Raw genomic sequence first — 23,833 nt, 5'->3', positions numbered from 1 at the left:
TCTGGACACTATGTATTTACTGTCGGTCATTTTCGATAGCACCCGACTGACAATAAGGCAAAAAAAATAAGAAAGACCCGAAAGCGCGATTCTCAAGTTGGAAAAAAACCAATAGATTTGTTGAATACGCGACATTGATCAACTAGAATTCACGGCAACGCAGCAAACAGTCTGCAGTAACAAGCAAACAAACCACAACCACAGGAAAGCTGTAAAAACTAGGAGCAAAAAAAGTAACAAGAAAAGTTCTCAGTAAAACTGGAGGCCAAAACAATAGCATGGAGTCCTGCAAACAGAAATCAACGGCCGGTTCGGGACGTGCCAGAAGACGAGCCGATCCGACAAAGGACTGGGCTCGGCGCGGACCTTTTCGACACGCACAATCCCCACGGATTTCCCTCGAACCTCGGAACCGTGAGGCAGACGTGGCGGCGGGCCACCCGCCGTGCGGCTATAGTGCAGTAAAAGGCAATTCTTCGTCACGTTCGGGAGTTTCTGAGTCATGGAGCCATAACTTGGAACCTGGCAGGGGAGCAACTCACAATACAAACAACCTTTTGAAACCCCTAAGCGCAAATCGTTTTCCTCGTCCGCTCGTCTCAACGCTTTTGCCATTAAGCAAGAGAAATGTGAGTTTGATGGTGCCGGCGCATGCGGTTCTTTGTTTTGGCCGGCCGTGATGCAGCCGCTCTCTGCGAGGACACGCCGGCTGATCTACGAGGAGCGAAAGAAACCTCGCCGTCCTGCACACGCAATATGTGCTCATTTTCAACCTCGATAATATTACTGCGCCGTATGTGGCGAGACCAAGAAAGGCAGCTCAGTCATGTGGAAAATCACACCCTTCATTGGAATCCTGAAAAAGGATTCTTTGACCAACACGTCTTAAGCGGTCGACTTCGAATAACTCTCCCTCTCGGCATTGTGCATTTTTCCGATTGTCAGGATTCTGGCTTCAAATGCCTTACAGTCGAAGGCATTTCCATTTCTGTACAATTCCCAGGTGTCTGACATTCCTCCATCATCAAGAATTACAGCTCACTTAACTTGTCGCCAGTCAATCACGGGGCACATTTAGACCAAAAAAAAAACCGGTCATACTCACATTCTCACCTTGTGGACATTTTAGTCTTCAGTTAGCGTAACATGCATACAGTCGTGCTCCACAGCATTTTTAGCCATGACTGAAAAACAACAAGAGAAAACGTAACACATTTTTTCCCCCTGAGCGTCTCGCATAAAATCCGACTCAACGTTTGCTGTTTTAGCTCAATTTGGATGCCCAAAAGGACTTCTATTCGCTAAATGTCACAATAATGAAAGAAGGGACAAATAGTATATATATATAGATATATATAATAGACAATAGAGTCATGGCTAAAAACGGGCGCCGATGTTTTTGAGGATGATTGTACGGACGGGATTGTGGTTTTCAAAGGGGGCCGAATCATTTCATTCAAACACTTGTCAATGCAGGTTTTTGCAAAGGCTATAAATATTCCTCTTTTTGTTTGGGAAAAAACCGAGCAGGCTTGGGATATTTGCCGCAGTAGAACACATCGTCACCATATTATTCCAAGATCGTCTACACATCAGTTGGAAGAAAAAACACCTTGGATCCATCCCGCAATCCAGAGTGGGAACACTTTCGCTGTTCAGTTAGCGGAGATACTCGACTCATTGCAACGCGTTTCTACTGCCTTGCGGTGTTGCTGCGTGTTTGCACGGAGGACAATACATTCCTTGTGTTGATATCCAATGATAGTGAGCGTGTAGCAGTAATGTACCTTTAGCAATACGGTTGTGCACTGCAACACACTCGTCATATTTTGACCGTTCCGTGGGAATACGAGGAACGGCTTTCAGTATGACGCTGTGCCGTTCTAGTGAGCCAAAAACAATAAACATACAGTCGTGTTCAATGAATACATTGCTGGCAGGTTCAATTTAAATGTGGAATTATCTTTGTAAAGAGGTTTTTTTTCCCAATGCAGGATTTACAATTCAAGTGTTTGATAATACAGCCGAAGCTTCCATTGTTCTCTGTTTTCGTGGCACCATTCAAAGGCATGCATCACATTTCGCAAATGTGATCAAACGACCCACAAGGACAAAGAAAATGTGCTGAGCATAGCTTATTGGCAACGGCGGGCCATTCCGGCGGAATCCGACAGCTGCCGTGGCTGTCGTTGAGCGATCCCACTCTGCTCAATGTAGTGCGAATGAACCCCATGAATGTTATCGCGCTGTAAGGGACCACTACCCTTTGTGGTTGGGTTCAACGCGTTGTTGATTCCATGAATAGGCGACAGGGAGAGAAGTTGAAAATGACCATTGTAACTCTTCACTCACCTCCATGACAAATTCCAAAATGTGTGTGTACATTTCTGATGAACTCACGTGATCCCTGCACTACTGGAATAATGCATATAGAGGGAGGGAAACTGAATTTGAAATGTAATTCGAGACATTTTAAAAAAAGCAGGTCACACACTGCAAGCTAAATCGTAGCATAGCCAAGTCCCTGAGAAATTGCACCACTGGGAAATTGTCCAAACTTTTTTCTGCTCAATATAACAAAAACATGTATTAGCTTTAAAGTATACTGTGCAGTGATTATGTTTTTTTGTGAAACGTATGAATATTTTCTTGGACTTCAAGACCAACAATTGAATCCGAAAACCACTCAGCATCTCGGTTATTCATGCACCGCACGACTCTTCGCCCCTCTGCCCGGTGGCGACTCGTCATCGTAACATTTAATGTTGTTATTTGACACCATCTCGGAGGTGACTCGCGTCACCCGGACGGGCAAAACATTTTGAGTTCAATAAGGCAACGACGCTGCGCTGGAATGAATAAGAATCAGCTGCAGTTTGTCTTGTTCGATTTTCTGTATCGCATGAAAGTTATTTTCTGCCATCTCATTCTCGCAGCAGCGGCAAGCCTTTCGCTTGGAAAAACACGCTTATACAAAATGCGTTGTGTATGTCTATTGCATTTTAGCACCAGCTGAGATTTCTATCTTTCTAATCCCTTTCATATCTGCTGATTGTCAATAGCATATGGATCCCATCATCGCCATACTCAATACAAATCATCTCATGAGCCCCACATACAATTGTTTCTTATAGGACCAACATCTTGATGCAAAATGGGGGTCAACTGGGTTTATTTTTATACAAATCACAACCACAAAAACAGAGCCTGACTGAAAAAAAGATATACTGAGGAATTTCCATTGAATTGCCTCGCACACGTTCACACATCTAGCACTGGAGTTTTTTTCTTATTCTTCGAGCAAAACAGCATTTTTCAAATCTATCACAAGATAAATACAGTGCCGTGAGAAAGTTGTTGTTTTCCCCCCATAGCTTCCCCGCGTCAATGTTTAAAGACCATCGAACAAATATAAATAACAGCCAAAGATAACTCAACTAAACATAGCAGTTTTAAATGATTTTATTATTATTAAGGGGGGGGGGGGGGACTCTCTCTTCAAATCTACCTGGCCCTCTGTGAAGAAGTAATGGCCCCCTAAACCTAAGAATTGGTTGGCCCACCTGCGGCAGCCTGTTTCCTATAACTGGCAATGAGACTTTTACGGTACATCTGTGTGGAGATGTGGCCCACTCTTCCTCGCAGAATTGTTTTAATTCAGCAACCGTGGAGAGTTTTCGAGCATGAACGGCCTTTTTAAGGTCAGGCCACAGCATTTCAATCGGATTCTGGTCCGGACTTAGCCCAGGCCACGCCGAGACCTTTATTTAGTTTGATTTCAGCCATTCAGAAGTTGACTTGCTGGTGTGCTTCGGATAATTGATTCCTGCTGCAAAACCCAAGTACACTTCAGCTTGCGTTTATAAAGCGATGGCCGAACATGCTCCCTCAAGATTTCCTGGTAAAGAGCAAAATTCCTGGTTCCATTTAATGACAGCAAGTTGGCCAGGTCCTGAAGATTCAAAGCAGCCCCAGACCATCACACTACCACCATGTTGACTGTTGGCTTGTGCCAGGACTTAGACGTGGTCCGAGCGGGCGTAAATTTAGACAGACTTTCTGCCACTTTATTGTCACTCCGCCAGGCGCATCTCCAAGGGCACACCCTCGCTGCGCTGGCACACCCTGATTGCTGCAGACCGCTTTGCCAAATTGCCAAACACGTGCAGCGAGCCTCGCAATTGTACGGAAATAAGAATCAGCCTGCGTTTGCCCCCGGCCGCAGATTCGCTGTTTCAGAAAATAGAGCTCTTGGTGTGCAAGTCCTTCCATGTGGCACACATCACCAAACACACACTGGACTCTGGCTGTTATGTAAAAATGGCAGATATTCACCCAAAAGCTTACCGAGCCAAGCCAGTAAATGCAATGTGCATGCTAAATGCTCGCCAAACTTTACAATATGTTCACACTGTGTCTTAAAATGAACACCAATGATGTCTGATGATGCAAGTGTGTGGCGAAGTTTGCATGAACGATGCTAACAACTAAATAACTAGTGCCAGCATTAGTGCTCGTGCCACAAACAAGTTGTCCATGCAGGTCCACCAATATTATAGACCCCTGAAGCAGTTGGTTGGTGTCGACAATGACAGACAACACCATTATTCCTCCTCTTATTATTACTCCTTATTCCAAGCTAGTAGTTATTTTACACCTATTTTTAAAGGTAATAATGTTACACACTGTTGATTTAATTCAGGATAGCAACTAGGTGCTTCCTCATCATTCGCCTCAAGCGAAGCAACAAAGGATTTGTGAGGCACAAAGCAACTTTGTTTTTGTGACTGCTCGACATGATGTCAACTCATCATACCTGTTCATTAACGTTCAGGGTCAACACAGCTATCAGCGCCCCTGTCTCCATCAGAAAGCTAATTGTGTGTATGCTGATTATCAAGCAATGTAATTAGTGTCAGTGCATCCTTGTAAATTGTCTTTTGCGCTACCTCCAAATGCTAATTGCTCAAGCGCCATTTGGGAAAAGGTTTTCTCAGTCCAACCCGTTCGTTAGCTTTTTAATAACGTGCCCCTCGCACATTTACGAACTCAACCACTTGCGAATTTTTCCAGCGAAGGTCATTCAAATTCTTCACTGGAATGTATTTTTCAGCTCTTTCGGCAATGCCTTCAGATGCCGCCCAAACGCCCCGCTCCTTCTCAGCCGTCTGGCAAAGCGCCTCAGCACTAGATGAAGGTTAGGACGCTCCAGGAGAAGGTAAACCTCATGGATTTCATCCAAGCAGGAAAAAGGTATGCCGCAGTATCAAAGAACGTAACGGCGCTAAGGGAGATCGTAGAAGCTCGCTTTAATGATAGTTTTAAGATGGTTACTATTGTGCAAAATCAGCACATTGTACGGCTAGAGTCTGAGGAGCAGGCAAATAGATTGTTGTGTTCCCACACTATCTCGCGGTTAATTCGTCTCTTTCCTTTCGGGCTGTAACAAAACTGAAAATCGCTACCGGCAGAATCGATTGTAAGGCCTCTGAGGCTTTTGACTCTTGCAACTTCAGCCGATGGTATAGTTCCGCAAGGTCACAGGTTGTAAAGCGCATCACTACAGGATGTTTTTAGTTGCATGCTCGATGATGACAATTGGAGTGGAGTGGAGTGGAGGGGATGATATTTGCTTGGTTTAAACCCCACATTTTTGCACCAATTTTTGATTGATTTTAAGTCACATTTCCAATTGGATAAGGAATTGTCCCAAATGGCAACCGTGTACTTTGATGCCGCGCGAAGGCCGGGCTTGCCAGCCCGCAGCTCAGTGGGTTGTTTTTCTTGGCTATCTTGACACAAGTGTTTTAGCCCGCTCATTAAGGTCTTGTGTCTCCCCTCCTTGTGCTTGTGCTTTCGAAAATGTCAATAAGAACTGTTGTAGTGGTTGTGAATTGGCTCTATGGAGGTTCTTGATGCCGGTTTTCTTGCCAGCGTGCACCGTTTTAGAAGGGACTTTAAAGTTTAAGAAAACACTGCAATAAATGTACACCATCATCATATGAGTCGGTGAATTATTTCCTGAGCGGTGGTTCAAAAAGTGTTAATTAGCTGACAGTAATGACAAACTGTCATTTCTTGGCTGCGATTCTGCAGGCACGCTTGAAAGCCTCCGTCGTTAATGTCATCGGAAGACGTCAGTTTTGGCAAAGGACTTGAGCATCCCGATTACTGGAAGGGCAACCAAGCTATTGAAGACATAGATTTGTTCATTGTTCATGTTGCATTCTTGAACTCATTTTCAGCGACGCTTTGAACTATGTTCCGTAAATAAGTTCCATACGCTTCACCCCTCGCTCCCGCTATCTGCTTCTCTCATTTTCCCAACGGGAGGACGAGCTATAAATTAAAGCGGGGAATTACTGCTAACAGTTGGAATAAATTAAGGCACTTCTGCGTCTGTAAACACTGTAACACTGCCTGACTGCATAATTGCACTCCTACTCCCACTGAGACGGACGGCGTGGAGGGAGGGGAGTTAAAGCGGGGGAAAGCGGCAAAGACGGAAAATGGTGACAGTAGGGGAGAGAATAATGAAGTACATGTCACCGAGGCGGTCAGACATTACACTCGCTCCTTTTCCGGGTCCTGCATGCTGAGCCCTCCTCCGGATTAGGGGGGAAAGGTGACTTTGAACCCCTTTGTTCCTGATCTTCACCATACTGCAAGCGACAATGTTTCTGCTCTCATTCTCGGCCTAAAATTGAAAGCAGATCCAAAATGCATATCGAATAAAACTCCGGTGCCCACTTAGTGGTCCAGCTACAGTTTGGTGACGATAAATTATAGTTACCGCCACAATGGCTCATGGACTGACACCCGATCGATTGCAAAAGGATCAAGGAAATGAGTTTCGGACATCTGCCAGCACAACAAAACCAAAGCATCGGTCCTCTTTGTAAGGCAAAACGATCCACTCATTTTCCTCTTCATTGCTGTTGTTCATTTGCTCGTTTGCAGACTCACACAAAGTAAAACGGTTTTCCATAAACATTTGCAGAGGGGTGGGGCATAGAGGAAAAAAAGAAAGGACCTTTCTCAAATTGCTGTTTGTCATGCATTTCCAATTTGAATAGTTCATATTTCCCGAATTGGTGTGCTGTGAGAGGTCATCGGGCGTGCTGCAGGATATTAGCCATTTGCACTTTATTATTCCTCGACTGCAAATAATGTATCTTCGCTCATCTGTCTGTACCGGTCACGTATAGTGACAGCCAAAACGATAAAATGCGCTTCCCCAAGATGGCGGGAGGTGCTATTAACCTGCATATTATCCATCTGTTGCCAGTCGGACAACGGAATAATGACTTTGTGTTCAACGAAACAGGCCCAGATTTCACACTAAGTCCATTCGTGAGTAAGTTTAGACGAGATCGTCATCGGTATATGCATAGTAAAGCAAAGCAAAGCAAATTTATTTATATAGCGCATTTCATACACGAGGTAACTCGATGTGCTTTACATGATTCAAATCATTTGGAAAAACAAAGAAAAAAACTGCTCATAAACATTTACAGCAAAAAGAATAACATAAAAATACAATTAACACAGCGTACAGTGCAAGAAATATCATTTAAAAGTGGAAAAAGGCTCTCGAAAGCATGGGAAAAAAGAAAAGTCAAAACAGGAGCTGCTGCTTCACCATGTTTGCTTTGGACTCTGGGCTCCACTATTTGACCTGAGTCTGTCGAGCTCAGAGCCCTACTGGCTTTATATCCCATTAGCATTTCATTCAGGACCTAAACTGTTTAGTGCTTTATAGACCAGTGGCAGAACTTTCAAACCTATTCTAAAGCTGACTGGAAGCCAGTGTAAAGACTTTAGAATTGGAGTAATATGCTCTGACCTCTTTGTTTTGGTCAGAACCCGAGCCGCAGCATTCTGAATGAGCTGCAGCTGTTTAATGCCTTTTTTGGGGAGTCCAGTCAGAAGACCGTTACAATAGTCAAAAGCATGGCATAGTATACACTTTTTGTTTGGTGGTGTGCCATGAGATGCTTTTAATGTACAATACAGTATGTGCCTTGGCTCAATAAAGGTGGGGAGACTGCCTTTGGAAGAGAATTTGGAAACAAAAAACCTATTAGACAGGGAGCGAGAGTATTGTAGCTTCAGTCTCTCTGGATAATTTCTAGCAACACATTCAGTTTGCACAATTTGATGAGGCCATACTATACGAAAACACACAAAAAGCAACAAGGGGAAATATTAAAAATGACTCATCGAGACAAACACAAGCAGGGGCAGCATAAGGTGGAGGAAAGTTGATTGAGATTCTGAAGGCCCGTCACTCGTGACAGTCCTCACAAAATAATATTTTCAATTTGCAGCGATGAAATGCTGGCACCCAAAGTGATGTTAAATCCCTAGCGCTGCCTGTCGACACGAACAAGACGTCCGAACATTTTTTAGGCATCGTAACAACTCTCTAGTCGCGTGTCGCTCCTTCAGTGATGATGAGTCAGGGCGTCGTCCAACTTGGTTTGGGTCACAGTTTTGTAACGCGCTCCGTCTCCCGCTGACTCACTGCAAAAAGTCACTCGGGGTGCTCGGATTCGGCTAATTTTGTCGTCGTCCTACGCTGTCACATTGTCACGTCCCGTTGCAATGCTCTCCCCTCATACGCAGAGGTATAAACTTGACAGATGCGCCACAAGCACAAGAGTAGCTCCATTTTCATTTTTGAGGCCTGCTGAATCATTGATGGCATCTGCTGATCCTCTGCATTGTGCTTTGAGGAGCATTCTGGATCTTTTGCAACACTTTTGTGCGTGATTTTCGCTTGTCTCCTCACATGAGAATCCTTCTTCCCCCCCCCCCCACAGAACGCAAAACAAAAGCGATCGCATGAGGGGTAAAAGGCGTGCCAACATATAATTACAGCGGCCGATTCATAGCAAGCTCTCAAGATGACAGGTCTCCTTTTTATCATGCGAGGCGTCAAATCCGAGCAGTTAGCGGGGATTCGCTGCATGCGCACACGCTCACTCTGCCTGCTTCCTCCTTCAGTGAGCAGTGGTCCACATCATCCTGGAGACTGGCAGATGTGTAGCCAATTTAGCAGAAATGTGCAATGATTATAAACAAAAGCAGAATCGCTCAAAACATAATGCGGCTCGTTTTCCGGTGAATGCAAACACTGGAGTCCTGTGATTCAGATTCATTCACAAAATAGCGTGTGTCTACATGCACAGAAAATGGATAGACACAGAGAAGGAGGGAGGGAGGGAGGGAGGGAGGGAGAGGGAGCTCTCTCTCTCTCTCTCTGTGCCTCTTTCACCGTTAATCCCCTCCATCCTTTACGCTTCAGTCTGCCTCTCCTCTCTGAGGGAAATCGAGCACGTTTTTGCATCTGTTGAGCTTTTCCTCTCCTCTCCTCTCCTCAGTGACAATAGAGCACCAGCCCATTTTTGCACGAGGGACTAATTGCCATCCAGAGTTGGCCAGCGCACGTTTCCCCGAGTATGTAGGCAGTCCAGTGCCGCATCGAGGAGATTCGGGGGCGGAGGGAGCACCGCTGCCGCACGCGAGACGCCGGCAGCTCGGCATCACGCGGAGCAGCCGGTCACCGAGCCACCGGAGCGTTCCTAATCGACATATGGGAATACAAGGTGGCGAGCTTGAGGTCGCTGCGAGGGACCCGTGCCGCGAGCGTCGTCGCCCCCGAGACGGCACGAGAGACATCCTTGCCTCCATCCCTCCGGTAGGCGATTCTCGATTGGAGTGCGTGGTATTGTGCCCGTCATCCGATCTGAGCAAATTTCAGCTCCTTTTGCGCTTTACCAGCAAACATCCGCACGCTATTTGGCACCTTTTGTGTTGTGGGAAAAAAAGCCCCATTTCTGTTCGTGAAACAATCCCATCGACTCTTTTTTTTTTTTTTTTTTTTTGTTTTCTTTTTTTTTTTTGCTCGCGCCAGGCCACTTGATTGAGGATGCAGGTTGAGCTGGCGGCTTGGAGCGTGATCCGATTCCAAGGCCCGTTCTTGGAAATACATTCATTTGGGGGGAAAAAAAGAGATGGACATTGCATCGTGTGAGTGCGGTCTTCTTGGTAGGAAAGTTAGAATTTTGGGGGGGCAAAAAAATCATTGTTAACCTGTCACTGGTTTGGATGTAAATTCGAGTCCAGTTGGTCACATGAATTCTGGTCAATGCTTCCCCTTTGAAGCCACGCCTCCAACACCAGGTACCCATTTAATCACCGTGATAGACGTGAAGAGAAATACTGCATAAATCAGTCCTGCAGCAACGCCCCTCTCCCTCTCACCATTAACTTGTCATTAAGATGGTAAAACTGTCCGATTTTATGACACCGACAGATGCAATCAACAAAGATTGTCAATCACATCAACAAGGAGGGATTTTATGCTTGCTGAAGCAGCCAAAAAAAGAATAAGAATAATAATGCAACCGGTAGGAAAAGGCAGCCTCAGTGCATTGTGTTAATGCACAAGATGACAAGACGGATGGATTGATTATTATTATTATTATTGAATATGCAAGGATGAAATCAGATCAACCCAACTCTAATCGTGACTGTCTCATGATGACCACTAAAAGGACTGCGTGTGTATCACTATTGATTGTCACATTAGCACTTTTTTAATAAAACAGATTCCTGTGTGAATACAAGACTGCGGTGTACTGAAAAGGGCTCGCTGCAATAACTTGACTTCACCTGCATGTACGTACACAACGAACGCGTGTTCGACAAACAGATGGTGTCTCCAAAGGAGAGCGTCTTGTGAGATATTCTTGGACGGGCAACCCCGTGGACGTTTTGGGCGAGCCGAGGCCGACCACGTCTGGCAGTCACGGAGAGCGGCTTTGATTCCTGGGATCTTCAAAAATGAAATCCTCAGTCGCACCTCGGCTGCCGGTCTGCCGAGTGCTGCTGAATTGATTTGCATCCCTTACGCAGACATCAATGGAGATGCAAGCGATTGAAATTTGCAATTGTATAAAGAGCTCAGACACAAAGATTGTCTGGTCATTAGTCGGTCTTGTGACTTTGCATCTCATTAGTAGAGCAAAAACCTCTGCCTAAATGGGGGACAAAGGTAAAGACAATGTTTTAGGCTACTTCCTGGTTCGTGCGAATGATAAATGATAATGGCGCGGCAGTAGCGATTTTGACTTCATTGTGCTTTCACACGTGTAATTCCGAGTCAATCGATGACTTTGTAAACTCGGGGTGCTTTCGTTTTCATCAAACTTCAGTTGGTTTGCCCTCTCGGTTCTGAGCACTGCAAATCAACTCTGGTGCGGATCCAATCGACCAGCCCGAGACCTCCGGCAAGAGGTGGTCTCGGTAGGGTACAACCTGCATACGAGGGCATTACATCGCTGTAGTATTCTGTGATCCTTTTGTGTATTCCGTGCCGTGGCGCGGGGAAATTAGCAATAGCGCAAGGAGCCAACAGGATTCCTCAATGGGTTCATAAATTGCTCCCAGTAGATGTAACGGACACAGCTTTGGTTTAGTATGTTTGAAGTTGGCTCATGTGTAGACATCTGATTGCAGAAATCTTTATTTTCATCATGTGAAGGAAGATATTCGCTGGTCTATTGACCAGATAAATATTCAAATTAGCACCCAAAAAGGTCTGCTTCGTTTATGTGTGCTGCTTTAGTCTCGACTCGGTACAATCAAACTTCTTCCTGCTTACGTTCTTGTGATCGAAAAGACAAAAGCGACATCACAGGGTTGGGGTGACTCATTTCGGTGCACTTGGAATTTGTACTGCACGAACACGAACCGAACCGAGGGGGGGGCGAGGACATTGTTTTCAAAGCCACCGACTGATTCAGAGCAGGGAAAACAAAGTACAAATGTGAAAGTCAAGCACTATTTGTCCGTTGCCTTCTCGGATGGGTTCCTTTGGGCAATCGAAATGCATCACAGGTACCTGCAATCAACCCTCTCCTCTGACTGGTATGAACTTCAGCAATGTAAACAGAAAGAAAGAAAGATGCCGTACGGACGAGTTAGTGGAACCTAGTACACTGGTGGACTTTAAGGATATGACATGATATGATGCTAGTGCTATTGGACGCATACGAGTTAAACCGAAGACACGTTTGCTTCGTGAACAGGGCCATGTGTTTACACGCTACCTTTGTGTCACCATTATGGACCGAGCCCATCAGCGGGTTTACTTGGCATCCTGTTGAAGAGTTCAGACTTTGGCGAACCCAAAATCCTTGGAATTGGGTGTTAATGCAACAGTCCGAGTCGACTTAGTGACACTTGATTTGCTGACTCTATTGACGCGTGACTGATGTCCAGCTCGGTCTAGCCTGATTTTTGGCAAAGTTGTACATAAGGCCAAAGGAAATTGTGCTTTAAAGGTTTCACAGGAACGAGATGCCACCAGACTCACAAGGGCATTCGATGCCTTCTGCACATTGAGAGAGTGTCAGACTTGACGATATCTGACAGAACTGATACAGTCTGAGCTGTACCGAACCGCAAACTCTCTGCCCTCTGTCAGTGCGTCTTCCGCACACTGGGAACATTCGGACTTCCTGCCTTTCAGACCTCACGGCAAAGGCATACATACCCACGACATCGCAGACATTGCGACGACTCAGCTGCCCTCTGCTGCCAGGGCGAAGAGAGGTTTTAGAGCTTCTGATCTTAAGGATAGAAAATGAAAACACTCCACGGATATTTGTTACTTTTCATTTTTCATCTTCAGCCTTGGATTGGAGCTGAATATGAATGGCCTGTTTGGAATAGGACTTAAAGCTAATAAGAGAGAGTGTGCTCCTTTTTGTTTGTGGTTTTAGTTCAAGCAGAGCCGACTAAAACAAAACTATTGTAAAACACCACTGAGATTTGATGTGGCATTTATGGACTACTACTGAGTTCCTTTATCGTGACCAAAATGTGCGTGTACATTCAAGATGTGATTGGCGATTGGGCTTCAGTTCGAATGAAAGAGCTTGCTCAAAAGTATTGCGTTTATAATCCATGAATTACAGTCATTTCATCGTGAATTAGTCAATTGGCCAATTGCGATCCATGTCCCATTCCTTTGTGGGTCTGTGAGTGACGGACAAAAAGATGCAACAGGTATTTCCGAAGGAATGTGTGCGCTCTAATTTTCAGAAGGATGCGGTAACCTCGCACGCAGCACCCTTAGAAGCGGAGATCGTCGTGTTCATTGTCATGAACACTGCAATGAAAGCCGTTCCGGGGCAATTTGCAGGAGCGGAAACGCTGCTTTTTTCCCGCTTTGCTTGAAAGTCTCGGAGAGAGGTCGATGTCGGTACCCTTGCTACAGGCGTCTGCGCTGAGCTGGACAGCCTTCGCGTTAGACCTCGGCGACAAATTCATCTGCTGCACATTTGCAGGGTACAGCGCTTATCGAACAGCTCGACCTCCAGTCAAAAGAGCGCCGTCTCTTTTCAAAAAAGCGCTCTCTTTTTCACATCGTCGATTCTTTCTTCCTGACGATAAATCCCCTATTGCTTGATTTCTATGTGAGCCAAAGCGTCACATCCTCTTCCACATGTGAGGTTGTGTGCCGTTATTAGCACGTTTCAATGCGGAAGACTTGGCAACGCCGCCTTTCGTGGATTGATTCCGACATGTATTGTAAACCTGCTGCCATCCTGCGCAGCTGACGTGAGTTTTACGAGAGCTGTTTATTTGGCAAATCCGGAGGGGCTCCATCAGCAAACCGGAATCCTTCCGCAGCAAATCAATTGCGAATGAATACAATTGTTGAAAACGGTCCTCTAATTGACGTTTAGTTTTCTGATTGTAAGTCAGCATAAAATCCAGTTTATTAAGGGAAACTTAGTTATGTCAATATTCTTTCCACTTGGGCCCAGAGTCAGCCTCATCATTTCAATGAAAGTCGACAACTGACATTTGTCTGGAGATATACACTAAAGTCATAATTTGCATTATACAGTCGCAAAGATTCTGCTTTTACAAAGATATCGAGAGTGTTATTCACTGAATAACGTTTGTATTATTTTGGATGGAGGCAGAAACTCTTTTCGCACCACTACGAAGCAAATATGTCATTTGACCACGGCAGAGCAATTGAAAAACACAAAAAAACGGCAAATGGCAGGAATGATGATTTTTGTTTTGTACTTTGAATGTGTGAGTGTCAGTCAAAAATAAATTGTTAACGTGAGGTAAATTGCTTCCCGGGGAGACGTACGCCATCAGCAATTTACATTTCAACATGTAAGTTAATTCAACAATAGACATGGTGGCACTGTAGACAATTTGATGTACGTTTCTGTTGCTCGGATGAATGGCGTCGACTTGCTCTTCTGACTGCGAAAGCTGACATTGGCTAACAGGGTAGCTATTATGTTTCGCTAAATGACCCAAAGAAAGCCAATCCAACCAATCCTTGAGAAAATTGATTTTTTTTCCCCCTTTTCCCCTCAACCACAAATTCTGCTGGATTCTGTTTTTTTTTTTTTTCCCCCAGTCAATGGGGGACAAAGGTAATCTTTGGGCTTTATCTGGCGGTGCAACCCCAAACACAATAAGTTTGTAACGATTGTTTTTTGGGTTTTTTTTTTTTTCTTCAGTTCGAGTCAACGGTAGTCAATGATGTTCTGTTACCTGGAAAAAGCATGCTGCCTATTGTTTACAAACATTACGAAAAGGTCTTTACACTATGTACCAAATACCATACTGTAGATCTGTCTCTAATATTGTGTAACTTTATGCGGCCAGGATAGTTTGATTGGATCCGTGGTTAGCACATCTGCCTCCCAGTTCTGGGGCTCAGGGTTCGAGTCTTGGCTCCGGCCTTCTTGTGTGCAGTTTGGATGTTCCCGCTGCGCTTACGTGGCTTTTCGCCGGGTACGTTCCAAAAATGTAGACGTTTGCTTCAGTGAAGACTGAATTCCCCACAGGCGTGAGTGTGAATGGTTGATCGGCTGCACGTGCGATTGGCCGGCGGCTATTCCAGGTTGTACGCTGCCGCTCCCCTAAAGTCAGCCGGGAGCGGCTCGAGCTCACCCGCAAGCACAATGAGGACGAGCACTCTAGAAAATGCATCGATTATGGAGCCACATTCTAGGGGCAAAAATACTCTAAAGGTAGCCTGAAACAGGGTCGCTATTGACTACTGCCGACTACAATAATAAAAATTGCTGACTAACGCTCCACTTGTATTGGATCTCATTAGACTGTGCGGGTGTACCTAATGAAGTGGCTGATGACATGTCCACTAGCGTTACAAGATGGCTTGCTAAGAAACGTTGAAATTGCAAAATTGTGATCTGCTTTGACAAATTCACTGCACATGTAAATGAAAGAAAAGAGCTGTTCAGTGACTGAGGTTAATGTCGAGCACGAACATCCCCCTAAATTACCAGCAAATGTTTTTTTTGCGACGACATAGTTCCCATCTGCAGACTACATTTTCCACTGTGCCTCAGTGAACACACGCGATGCGGAAAGCAGTGCGCCTCACAACATTTTGTCCAACGGAAATGCAGACTCATCCATGCACACGTCCGTCGTCCCTGAGCATGTCAGCTGCAATGCTGATATGAACACTTACTGAGGGTATAGACTGAAAAATGGCCTCTTACCCATCCATCCATTTTCCGGGCCGCTTCTCCTCACCCGGGTCGCGGGCGTGCTGGAGCCTATCCCAGCTGTCATCGGGCAGGAACTGGCTGCCGACCAATCGCAGGGCACATACAAACAAACAAACAAACCAACAACCATTCGCACTCGCATTGACACCTACGGGCAATTTAGAGTTGTCAACTAACCTAGCATGCACGATTTGGGGATGTGGGAGTACTCTGAGAATAACCGTGCACTATGGTCCGTGAAGGCACCGTCTCTCAGCAAGTGAGCGAATGCGAACATCGGGGCCGAATGACGAAGCGCTAAACAATTCGGTGAATGACTCTTTTGAGCGAATCTTTTTCATGAACAGAGTTGACTGAACCATTGCAGTCGAAAGAACTCGCTGTTGCCATCACTAATGCACGCTGTCAGCTGTTGACAATGTTACCGAACCTGACGACAGAATGCTTTGCAATAGAAGTTATTTTTTGTATTCGTTGAATTTCCATTTATTGGACAGACCTCTATATTCTTAGCAAAGCCTGTAAATGTCGGAAATAAGTTTCTATGAACGAGACGTACCGTTTATATTTTCGCACACTAGACTGAATGATGACGAAAAGGGCTCTTCGCTGCGTTTGTCTTTCCTGGTAGGAAGAGATTTTGGATGGATGAGGCTAAGAAGGACGCTTAGCGTTTTCAATGAACCAAATCAAGCGTTGTGCTCACTCCTTAAACACACCCTGCAAACTATTTATGAAAGCAAAATCAGTATCTAATGAATAGTTTGTAGTTCTAGCTGATGTTTGATTACAAAAATGCGCATGAAGTCCCGCTGGATGCCGAACGCGGCTCAATTGTAACCCTTTTCCCGAGAATGCTTATGAAATAGAAATATGCCCTGACCTGGGAGAAGTGAACAATTCATATCAGTGTGCCCAGACGTGCGACATGAAAGACTCACAAAGAAGGCTCCAATTAAACAGGAAATCTTCACCGTTGAAAATACCAAAGAGTTTGGTGTCCTAACATTCTGATTATGCGTTTTATGCGTTGTATGCATTTTATGCCACACACCGCCGTAATTTCCGCGTCCCCGCGAGGCCGGTGATTGGAGCCAGGGAAACATGGGACGACCTCATCGTCGTATGACGAAAGCGTAAACAACGGCTTTTCACGTGGTATTTAGTTGCATTTGTATGTTTGAACCTGATCAGCAAATGAAGAGACTCGGCCAATTCATGATGTCCTGGCCAAATCTGAGGACCGTTTTTACCAATGCTCTCGCTAACATGACATTTATTTGTAAATGTCTTTTCCGGTCTAAAGCGATGACTGCGGCTTCACCCTCGCGCAATGCAATGTTGCGCGTAGGAGGGAAACGTTTCACCGTTTACCAATTGACATCGTTGGCGTTTTATATTGGACTTGGGCTTAATACAGTATTTAGCGTATCTGACCTTAAACGGCCGTCGCTGGCTCGTCTTCGTATTCTGTGGCGCAGCGTGTTCTGAGCAAAAGCGTCGGCGGCGAACAGGACGACAGAGGTGCTGTCGCTATGCTCTCACCTTGTTCCGGAATGATGGTGGTGACGTAACTCCAGGGGGGCGTGTAAACAAATTAAGAGCATTGCTTAATGGCTGCGTCTTTGGCTTAGCGCTCCGGCTGGATAATGCGTTCGAGTCTGGCTTGGAACGCAAACTGCAATTTTCCGACCCTACCGGATAATCCACTCAATTAGGACGGTCATCGATTTGCCAGTTTGGCTCCATTTTGGCTTCTTGTGCTGATCTATGCCATCGCTTGCCAGTCCGTGACCCATCTCATTTTTGCAGCTGCTGTGTACAATTTGTAATGCGGTTGCTGGTTTCGTATTCTTTTGCGTCAAAAATCAAACTTCTTTAGATGCAGGGATCTGTCATTTTCTCGATCCATTTCTTTTAGCGATATCATAATACTAATAGCTGTGATCATTTTGATAGTAATAACGGCATTTGCATATCGTTTTTTGCGTGATCACAATGAGCCATTTCACACCCGATTGTTTTTCCACACCTAATGATCAAATGATGAAACATTTTGTTCCTTCATACTTCGTCCTAACTGAGGTAATTCACCACGACACGTGTTGACCTAATTTGTGAAAAAAGCATTTGAAAGGAGTTTGTTCTTTTTCTTGTTGTTGTGGAGCTTCTTCTTGCATAGAGGGAAAAGTCTGCCCCAATTAGTCGCCTGAGTACGATAACGAATACTTGAATAGGCTGCGGGCAAACCTGTTGTCCTCTGCAATCAAAGCAGCGCACGTGAAACGTCAAAATACGGTATCTTGTGCGGTTGCCACCACGGCGAAGTAATTCAATACACGCATTTGAATAACTGTAGTACCATCTGGATATTTAGTGATCCCATTTTCTACAAAAGTGAACAATGTTTCTCTCTCTACGTTTGGTCTCGCTCGCGCCTTTTTCCCTGCAGCATTGATCCTCCCCCCCCCCCCCCCCCCCTCAGAAATCGACCTCTCTCCTCGGAGCCGCCATATTTTTGTGTTATCGTCAAAGACGAAATGAGAAAGCGCCTCGGGGCTTGCGTCCTCGTATCGTCACTGTTCGCTTCATCTTCCGCCCCCCCTTGTTCTTTATCTTCCATCGAGGTGAGTGACAGCTGGCAGCCAGTAGGGTACAGTGGCCATGCCAACCCGAGTGCACATTTCTGCCAAGTGACTTGAGAAAATGCACACTTGAGTGTGACTTCCTCATGTGTGCCGGAGCTGAGAATCACGCCGCACACGTTTTGAGTTGCCTTTCACACACGAACACTCTGTTCCTCACATAATAATTGATGATATTGATAACGTGGCAAGTTTTTGGTCAGAGAAAAGCCTGCAAATGAATCCATTGTGATGGGCACGTGGATAAGAATTGATTTTGAAAAGGATCATTCAAGCTCGCGACACGATGATAAAGCAACATGGTCGTTCGAACCTTTCGCACGAGGGATCCGACACGAGAGCTGTATCGCAAAATGAGCCGAATGCATCGACGTATTCATGAAATAAACCATTTGTGCAGCGGCGTCCAATTGTTAGCTGTCTCATAGTTTGAGTCTCACGCAGCCAAATGAGGAAACCAAAATATCGGAAACAGCTTTCAGTATGATGCGGTGCGGTTCTACGCCAATGCCAACTTCGAGCACAATAATGTCCGCACAATAATTATTCAATTATAGTAATATCTCTGACAGCGTTGACTCAAATTGAGCATTTTTATGTGGTCATGTTCGTTTTTCATTGGATTGCTCAAACTCTTTCAACTTCTGTAATGTTGTATCTACTCTCCTAAATGTTAGGAATTAGTAGGGGTATTTTTCTTTTCTTTTATTGTTGTTGTGGTTTCCAATGTGCAAAATTTGCATTTCAGGCAAAGCAAAATAGGCAGAATTTGATGAAGCGCTTGTATCGGAATATTGCGAAAGTCGTCGTAATGTTGTGGCACGCAGTTGCCTTTTAAAAAAAAAAATACATATATATATATATATCGAATTTTGCCATTGCACTGAATGACACTTGGGGCAATTGGCAAGGCAGAATGTTTCACTTGTATCGAATATGTCAAATTGGCGTATATATTCCCTTTTGGTTAGGACTCCTTATTCCTTTTAGCGAGACACCACGAGTACTTCTGTAGCGTTCTAAGTGCGTTCTTGCTCACGTAGCCCTTTTCTGTTCTCCTCTATTAAAGACGTATGCTTCAAGGTTTATAGCACACAGTAAAAAGAGGGCTCTTGGAATGATCCTGCAATATGCAAACAGCACCTTCTATGATGCAAACACCGTTTGCTGCAACACCCATGCAAACAAAAACAAAACAAAAAAAAACACTCGAGCTTCACACAAGATGCCGAGATGAGTCTCGAACATGTGAAAATCAAACCGGTGAATAGTGTTACCGTGATTACGCTTTCGTAATTTGCACTTTCTCCAAGTATTCCCCGGGAGCCGAAAGCCTTTCCTTCCATTCTGTCACCCTACGTTGGGAGCGATTTGGGTCAGGATCCGCAGTGGATGTTGACTGCACGCCATCAGCGCAAATCCAAGATCTTATGGGTGTTGTGCGTAGGCAAGATTGAAGAATTTCACAGCAATTTACTGAAGGGAAGAGGTCAGTGATTGCAAAGAAAATAGACACGAGATTAAAAGGAACACACAGTGGAAAAGAACACGAGAGGGAATGACATGCACACACGCGATATCCGAATGTAATCTAGGATTACTCCAGTGCAGAAGGCGGGCATGTCCACTCAAATAGGAAAAAGACAAAAACAAAAAAAAAAAGGACAAGGACAAGGACACAAGACATGGCTGCAGACTTGAACCGTGCGGGATAAAGCGGTACGAGCGGCACTAATGAAAAAACGCGGCCGAAGATTGTTTTGCTTCGATGGGGCGCACACAAACGCACGCTCACACGCGCATGCAAAGGCAGCAGCAATAATCCTCTGCTAGAGACTTGCCGCAATGATTTGCATCTATGAAAATCTGATACATGGATGTTGATTGGATTTTTTTTATTTCTCCCCCTGATTAGAATGATGATTATCAATGTAAAACAGCAACAGAAACCTCACCATAAGAAACAAGGCAGCCGAACCCCGCAGGAGCAGACTTTCGGAACAGTGTGGCGGCCTTTTGCTGGTCAACTGCTGAAATGTTCTATGACACGTGCGGAGACTGGCGATAACTGGAGATAGGAGACACTTAAAGAGACGCCATTATGACTTCCTTATCTCACAGCAGCAACAATGAACCCATTAACTCATTGCCAGAGACCTGATTGGAAAAAATGTCCAATCTGGCGCTGGGTTTAATTCATTTTTAAGGGAAAAGTGTTTTCTGCTTTTCTTTGTCATTGAAGATGGAAAAATGCCGTTTCAATGACGGTTGGACAAGACCAGCGCCTTTTGCGACGGTCCATCTTTCACAACTTGTTGACAACGTAGAGCAGCGGCAAATATACGGATATGTTTTTTCTCGGGGTCTTGTTTTGACAGAGGCCGAGTTTATCGATGAGCCGTAGTGTTCATCGAATGAGAAAGCTCAGTGGTACAACAACAGCGCTCAACTCGACTTGAAGCAGCAAAATTGTTGCAGTGTTTTATGATGGCTTGGCTATATTGAAAAGGAGCCATTGTGAGCGTTGTTGCCATAGTCGCATGCTCAGCGGTAATGATCGCATAGAAAAAGGGTCGCTTCTCTTCAATATTCAAGCAAATCATGCAGGCCTGGAATTTTGTTGGCGTGACACTTTTGCCAGTTCTTATGATTAAAGCGTTGGATAATAGCGTGACATTACAAGTACAGGAAGTGCAAATGTTTGCACTAAAGCATCCAAGAAAGTGTCGCGAACATCGATTTGTGCACTGGGCCGCAGTCACAAAGGTCGAAAGATGCAATTGTTCACAATGGCTTGGTAAGATGAGGAATAACTATTCGCAAGAAGTGTCTAGTCCAGCAACTTGATTCATTATTGAATCCATGAAATATTGTATCCATACACAGCTGAAATGAAAGTCATGGCGCTCGAGAACAAAGCACAGACTTAACAGAATTGATCATTTCGGCAGGGGTGGCACAGTGTTCAGGGGGCTCATTTTACTGCTCCCCAAAAAATGCACGCACGCACATTAAGCCTAGTTAAACAGGTATGCCATGCCATGCCGGGTGCACGAACGCGGTCACACACACACACACACGACGTTATTTGAAAGCAAAATGCCACAAAATAAAGACAATCTGGAGTGATAAATTTGCCAGTTCATCAACTATTATTTTTACTAGGCTAAAGGTCTCAACATACGAGCCGACGTTGGTCGTCCGGCAGTTGGTTGCGCGTGTCTCACACATTCGGGACAAATGAGCCGGGCGGTTTTTGCCAGATTCAGCATGTTCAATGGGCGTCCACCATAGGTGACAATTGATCCCTCTGATTGGCTGTTAACTCGCAAATCAGCGCACGAGAAAAAGAAAGAGAAGTGACGAAGGTAAACGGCGAAGATGAAGGCATTAATTAGCAAATCGAGCTAAACGTTGCTCTTTACTTAGGTTTGTATTACGAATGTGTGCATTGGCCTACGTCAGGCGAGGTTCGTGTTTGTGCATTTTATTTCATTTTCATCTTCCTGCCAGTTGCACATGAATGCAAGCTTCTTCTCCTGCAAGCCAAAAGAGCCTTCGGTTCCCTCGTGTGACTCAACGGCGCCACAAAATTCTCAGGTAGGCGCAACCCAGTGCAATTAATAAGGGGTGTGAAAACATTTGCGGTTAAAGGAGCCAAAGGGGCACTTCCAAGGCAGGCCAAAATGTTTCTGAATTTCAGGGTACTTAATTGTCAAGCTATTCACATTGGTGCATTGATAATTGCTTTTGCTCCTTCTGAGGGAGCTGACTTGAGGCGTGAAACAACATCCAAAATTGGACCTCAAAGCGTTCCAGATTGAAGAAAACAAAAACACATTTCCTCGCAAAACCGGTGGCCAGGAATTCTGATAACCAAAAATACAGATCAATGTAGTTTATATCCTGTTTGACATTTCACCATATATGGCATCAGATTTCTTCATGTCGGTCGGTGAAGTCGAGCTGAGATATGTCGATTTGCTCTGAATTGACCAATGGGAATTCCAACTTTGAGGAGGCTTTCAATGAACTTTTCTGGGTCGGTCGGAGACTGAAGACGTATGGAGAGACGGGCTAAAATACAAACTGGTTTTATAGGCCGAACCTCAGCTATTGGTTCCGACTTTCCACTTAGCGCTTGTCTGGGCTCCGAGTGTCTCCCATTTGGCTCTTTTTTCACTGTGATCTTGAACAATTGCAGCACCGGAGTCACAACAGACCACGTGCCATTGATGGCCATTGACCTTTGACACGGAACCCAGCCAGCGAGATATTTCTCTGTGTGTGCCCTGACAAGATAATTAGATCTGTGACGTCTTGGTTTTTTTGGACCACCTCAGCAAGTATTCACAAGTACCGCCATCATGACGGACATTCAAATACAATAGCCTCGTATGCCTTTTCATAAAAAAAAATGAGACAAACGTTTTATTCCAAAAAGTATATAAAACGTTATTGTAAGACAATGTAACATTATGCAGTTTGAACATTCACACTGCACTTATATATAGGAAAGTAAAAGACTGTACATAAAAGATAATTCTATTCAAATGTATTGCAAGTAAATCAAGGTTTAAAAGCAAACCGAATTGAGTTGAAACGTTAAATATAACTGAACTGTAACGATTCTTTTGCTTACCAGACTTTGATCATCACTGCCGTGACAACTTTCAACGCAACACGGCAGGAGCGAGCCTCGGCTCATAAACATCGGTTTGGTGCCTTTATTACGACGTCATTAAGTCTGGAAAATGGCCGGGTTGCCCTTGTCCTTCCATTACGGTGGCATTTCTGCTGTCTTTTGCAGGCAACGAAAAATGTGCTCGAGTTATCTTTATGAACGGCAGTTTTTGAATGGGCTTGGATGCGCATCAGTCATGAAATTGTGTCTAGCAATTATTGTGGTCCCTGCAGTGAATAATGCAGGCAGGAGTTCTCTTAAAAACAATCAGCCATGTGTTGGAGCAGAACTGCACAAAGTCGTTTACGTCACACTTAGATTTCAGCGGTCGCCGGGCTCGCTTTTTACGAGCCCGCCGATCAATCCGTCCCGTAATTCAATCCGCCAGTAAATCACGTTTTAAATGAATAATTCACAGAGCATCAGAGAAAGCTCAGTGAAACGGTTGCCGAGCGGAATGAGCTCCGAACGTAGTCGCGTCAAAAGCATGAAAGTTGACGCTGTGCTCAGGAAATGACCTTGTGTGGCCGGCCGGAAAAACATTTGCATGCTGTTGTTTTGTCCTTGTTGGATCATGATGTAGAAAATTGAAGAAGACCTGAGAGGATGCTGATGATCATCACACTCCCAACCACCAAAGATACAACTGAAAAAAATGTGGGACCCGAACATCTTCACCGTTGAAAACTCGGCTGAGGTTGTGCCGAACGTGTCGTTTGAATGCCGAGTGTGAGTTTGAAAAATAGGGCCTGTTTTATTAGGGATTATAGGGCTGCGTTAAAGAGCGGCGCAAACAAGTCTTTAGTTCAGTCCTGTAGGCAAACAACTAAATGTGCATGATTAGCTACACTTTGATTCTTGTGTTATCAGTCAGTAAAGCGATATCTTCAATTCTATGTAATATTGTTGGGACA

The 23,833-nt window shown here is 44.8% G+C and overlaps 1 protein-coding gene across 5 annotated transcripts in view; it reads left to right on the top strand.

The window, feature by feature from the left end:
- flrt1a (fibronectin leucine rich transmembrane protein 1a) overlaps positions 1 to 23,833 on the top strand; it is a 53,002-nt gene that overhangs the window by 5,452 nt on the left and 23,717 nt on the right. For 2 of the 5 annotated variants that reach the window (XR_009785163.1, XM_061751773.1), the window contains exon 1: positions 9,312 to 9,703. The exons of 2 other annotated variants lie outside the window; for them this stretch is intronic. The gene's annotated coding sequence lies outside the window, so the exon portion shown is untranslated. Of the gene's footprint in view, positions 1 to 9,311; positions 9,704 to 23,833 lie in introns of those variants that run through there. One more of the 5 variants, XM_061751775.1, reaches the window with a different exon arrangement.

Source organism: Phyllopteryx taeniolatus, chromosome 17, assembly GCF_024500385.1.
Source record: "Phyllopteryx taeniolatus isolate TA_2022b chromosome 17, UOR_Ptae_1.2, whole genome shotgun sequence".
Classification (NCBI taxonomy): Eukaryota; Metazoa; Chordata; class Actinopteri; order Syngnathiformes; family Syngnathidae; genus Phyllopteryx; species Phyllopteryx taeniolatus.
The sequence above is the reverse complement of the archived record's forward strand: the minus strand, read 5'-3'. Positions and strand labels throughout refer to the sequence as shown.